Source organism: Etheostoma spectabile, chromosome 9 (genome assembly GCF_008692095.1).
Source record: "Etheostoma spectabile isolate EspeVRDwgs_2016 chromosome 9, UIUC_Espe_1.0, whole genome shotgun sequence".
In the NCBI taxonomy this organism is placed as follows: Eukaryota; Metazoa; Chordata; class Actinopteri; order Perciformes; family Percidae; genus Etheostoma; species Etheostoma spectabile.
Genome location: NC_045741.1, coordinates 13,160,420 through 13,165,637, shown reverse-complemented (window position 1 = coordinate 13,165,637; position 5,218 = coordinate 13,160,420). Strand labels below are relative to the sequence as shown.

At 38.1% G+C, this 5,218-nt stretch overlaps 1 protein-coding gene across 1 annotated transcript in view; it reads left to right on the top strand.

Moving 5' to 3' along the window:
* lurap1 (leucine rich adaptor protein 1) overlaps positions 1–5,218 on the top strand; it is a 12,331-nt gene that overhangs the window by 3,718 nt on the left and 3,395 nt on the right. The gene's annotated exons all lie outside the window — the stretch shown is intronic.

Below are 5,218 nucleotides of genomic sequence, written 5' to 3'. Positions count from 1 at the left end.
TAACGCCGCCATGCTAACCCTGCTAATGTAACCGGAGGACCAGGCAAGCGGGCCACAGCTGTTTACAACATTTAGCCTGTTCAACGGTTGTAGCTGACAATGGTGAGTTATTTTAAGCCAAGAGAGGGGGCTCATATCTGTAATGTTAGCAAGTCAATAAAGTGTGTTTAGTCGGTTGGAGAGGACGGCAAGGTATTGTTGTTTTTAGCGTTTCCTACTGTAATTCTAAGACGAGGAAGTGTGTCTGTCCGTCGGGTGGAGAGGACAGCGAGGTTGTTGTGTTTTTAGCGGTTACTACCTTAATTCTAAGCCAAAAAAGGTTTGTCTGTCACTTGGGCACAGAGCTCTGCGTGAGCTCGGGCTTTTATGACTGTCTACTGTATTTGGACAGCATCTAACGTTAACTACTCCGATGTGGTGTGAAGTAATGTCTGGCTATGTGACACAAACGTCTAGCATGAACTTCGAGTCTGGGGCGTACGGGGTGGGGGAGACAACTCTCTCCAGTATTTTGAATTTGGAGGGAATGAAAACCAGCAGTGTGTTTATATATATATATATGTGTGTGTGTGTGTGCGAGAGAGATCTGTGAAATTGGTGTGGTGTAATAGGAGTGCAGAAGAAGAGTATTGCACTTTAATCTAATGAAAACTGTACACACTGTTGTATCCGTTATTAATCTATATCTGTTTTTTTCTCTCACTGTTTTGTGTTTATGTTGGGTTTTATAGTCATTTGTTAATCGAGTGTATCTGTAACTGCAATGCATGGTGATGCTGGGCTACAGCATCATTCTGCTGTGTATCTGTTTGTATGTGTGGGCCATGTTATCATTGTGTTACCACCAGTATAGAAGTGTTGCTCTGCTTCTTGTTAACATTTAAGTGTACACAAAGTGTACACTTTGTCGTGTATGTTAGACTTGAACGAAACACTGCCTTCAACAAAACTCATTCATCAGCCAATGTTACTAAGTAAGAGTCAAACTAAATTGTTTTGACAAATAACGCAATCTGGTGTAATAGTGCATAAAAGTACCCTGTGAAGTTTTTCTCCACTAGCAGTGCTATGGACCAATTGTTTGGTCCTGTTTTGTGTGGGCATGATTGATCAACATTTAATTGACAGATATTGCTGATTGCATTTCTGTCTTTCACTGTTTGAATCAATAACTTAACAGTGTTGGGCAAGTTACTTCCAAAATGTAATACATACTAGTTACTGTCATTTGAGAGTAATTAGTTTTTTATAACTGTTTCTGAATTGTAATGCTTTACATTACTTTTGTATTACTTTCACCAAAATAACAGCGGAAGTTTGACTTGTCAGGTATTGTGAATTTCACTACCGGATCAATAAAGTTTCCTCTTTATCCACTTTAATACACTATCCCTAATATTTTGTATAATTACTTTGAATATGCTAAGTAATTAAAGCTATACAAAATAGAGGAGTAATATGTACAATAGGCAAGTAGGAGGAACTTAAAATATTCAATTAAAGTACCTTACAGTTGTATTGAAGTACGGCTACTTTCAATGGCTGATAAAATGCAATGATATTTACGTGTAGCAAACCTAAACGTTAATTCCTGACATGTTTCTATCTGTCAGCAGCTCGGACACACTGCTGTCCGCGCTGAAGTACCTGTTGGGACACAGATGTTGTCCATACCTTCTTGTTCTGGCTATGACCACGGGAACGGTGATGGAACAGCTCCTCGCTTCAGCGCAGCGTAAAAAATCTTGAAAATAATATTCAGCTCGCAAATGTATCTGTCTCTGGAGTCGTCTCAGCCTTTGAATACAGCAACAGGAAATAATACTCATGGCTTTTTTCTGTGGGAATTCTTAAAAAAACAACACAAGAAACCACTATGTTAGTGGTTATTGAGATTGTAACGGGTATAGTATTACTGAAATGTAATTAGTAATGCATTGCATCACTGCGTTACAGCAAAAAAGGAATACGTTACTGTACTTGCGTTACTTTTGTAACGCGTTACTGCCAACACTGTTAACAGTTAACACTGTTATGCAGCTTATCGTTCTTGTATGTCAGAGATGCGGTGTTATTGCTAGGGGTATGTCATTCTTCTTGTCATTCTATCTCGCTGTAGCTTTTCATTCTCTACCTCTGTCTTCCACCTCTGGGCAGTTAAATGACATTGCAAAGTCAGCGTTGAGTGCAGAGCAGAGCTGTAGGGAATCCAAATCTATAATAATCAGTCTATTTAATCTCATTCTTCTTTCTAGCTACTGGCCATATCTCTTCAAAGACTTTGTCTGATTAAATCATTGCCAAAGGACCTGAGCTCCTGTATTCCCCCATAAAATTTAGATTTCAACCCTGTCTCTAAGTATGTTTATATACTAATTAGTTTTCCCTAATATTTAAAAAAAAAAATAAAAAAGAATATCCTGCATGTTGTGATTCAAAACGTGTCTGCTGGGTAGTCTGTAAGGGACAAACAGAACAAGGAGATGGAGAAAGATGATATAGAGGAAAGAAAAAAACGTACAATGCGTTGATCAGTCACAACACAAAAGAGAAAACAAGACAAAATACAAGGATGAGTAGATATTTGACGGATCATTCAGGGGTGAAGGTAGACAGATGGAGCAGTTGGAGGTTTACGTAGCGACAGGGCCAACCTTCTGTCAATTGAGCCTATGCAAGGACACCCTATGTCTGCAGAGTTAGATTGGGAAGGTGAAACGACAGACAGGGACACCAGAGGACATGACAGAGAGACAGGTTATTTTTTGCTGTTGTACAAGAAAATGAGTGTGTTTGTGCAGTCCCTGCTGGCAGTGATTCAGCAGTCTGTTAGGTGGCTGTGTGACATTGGGAAGCTGTTTTCGCCCACATGGGAGAGTCTGCGTCACTGATCACACTTCAGATGTGCATACGTTTTCGCAGTGTACCATATCATAACTGAATAAGGCGTTTAGACACTCAATCCGTCAATACATGATTGAAAATGCATTCTTACACTCACCATTGCCCTCAAAAGAGAGGATGGTCTGATCAGATTAACCTTGCTGATCCTTTTGCATATTGAAAAGGGAAAGCTAGTCTACAATAACATGTAAAATAAAACTAAAAGGATTATTCTGTTTTATTACAAGTTGGGTTTTATATTCATTATGAGTGTAATGATAACAGAACACTCACCAAAATAATTGATAAATTCATGCAACGAAGACAGATGGCAAGAAATACAAGCGGTCTGCCAAAAATGGTTGTAAATAACCCAAGAATATTATTACAGATTAGAATGAATGATGGCCAAAACTGCAAAAACAAGACCTAAATCATCCCCTTAATCCTTTAGTATCAGGCCAAGTTTTATTTGAAAATAACACATCGCTTCTGTTTGGGGAAATAAAAATGCATTTCATAACTTTTTGCACATTTGAACCGTAAAACAGCAAAGATGACAGAGCATCTACTGTCACGCTTTTGAATTTGATACATAACATTTTGATAGTTAAAAAAAACAAAAAGTTAAGACTTTTTTTATTCTAAAACATTTCTGGGTTTTGCAGCAGCTTTTGCCTCAGTTTGTGTCTCATGTAACCATTTAATCAACTCCACCTGGATAAAACCAAGGTTCAAACCTCTGATCCCAAACACTGCACCACAATTGGCTCTGTCACATAATCCAAAATTTTGACAGAAGGAAATGTCCAAAAAACATGTTAGGGCAAATGTGTTTTTTTTTACCTTTGCAAATAACTGATCCAGTTACACTATTATCCAATTGCCATTGATTACCATTCAGTTGATCAGTTATTTGATTAATAGACTGACTTCTTTGACTCATGAAAAACAATGGTAATTTAATTCAGGATTTTATTTTTCACTCGATTAATTTTATAGTATTAGATATCAACCCATTTAAAGATTTCAAGGCAATCAGACTAAGTAACGTCAGGTGTTGAGCTAATGATGTAGGCCCAGATTACATGGGCATGGGTGGGCTGCATGTTACAGGGGCAACCCGCCCATATTCAATGTAATGTATTGGAGTATTATTTAAACAGATGGTTCCCAACCTTTGAGGCCTTTTACTCCTAGAAATGAAGCTGCTTGTAACCCCTCATCAAAGCTTATGACCTCAATGTGGACCAAAGGGGGATTTTCCTTCTCTGATTGTATCATTTGAATGATTCATAGTGGCCTAAAAAGGAGACAAGTATTCAGTGGGTCACACAAAAAACAAAAAAAATAAAAGAAAGAAAGAAAAAAAACAAAGAAAAGTTAGATTTATGTGACTTCTTAGTTTTATCTTTTGGGGATTCCAACCCACAGTTTAGAAACCACTGATCTAAATCACCCATCTTCAGTATTCAGTATCTGATACTGAGAAAGATGAGGGGAATACACTGAAGATGCTTAAGTAGTTTCTACAGCCAGCAGTGTTTTCAACAAAGTTTAGCGACCTCCTACACTTAAAAGGTCATGTATGAGATGTATTTTTCTCTGTACATGCACAGTTTTTCTTGTAGATGAAGGAATCTCAGGATGGCAGGGATTTTTTTTTGGGAGAATCAAGACAAAAATGCCATACAGACTAAATCTACACTGACTTGTCGCTCCACTGGAGGCATGACTATCGATACTAACAATATGCAGAACCAAGAGATAAGTAGTTTGGCTGGGTGAAATAATCAATACCTTTCATTCCCTATGTAATATATACAGGAAATGAGCAGTATACAAAGACTCTTAAAGGTCAGACAGCAGAGGTCTTAAGGTTCCTGCACTTCTACCTAACATTGCTACATATGCAGTTTTTGACCTCTTATTCTACTACGTTTTTGCAAGTATTAGCAAGAGAGAGTTTCTATTTCTCTGTACATGTTTATCTTTCTCTTTTTAATGTATGCTGTATGTCATGTCTGTGTCTTCTGGATGGACCTTGAGTCTGGCAATAAAGTTGATGATGACAGAAAAAGTAATAAGAAAAATATTACTATGTGTTAGAAAACTGAGATAATGAAAGACTAAAGGCTTACGCTTTGAAAGAGACTTGTTATCTGCAGAGAGGACTGCATAGCTTGTCGGTGCCATATATCACCTCTTGGCCCTGCACTCCACCACAAACCTCTGCTAATGTATTCTGGGGAGGAATTTTCCATGGCTGCAGCAGTTTGGCTTTTTCTCACACACACACACACACACACACACACACACACACACACACACACAC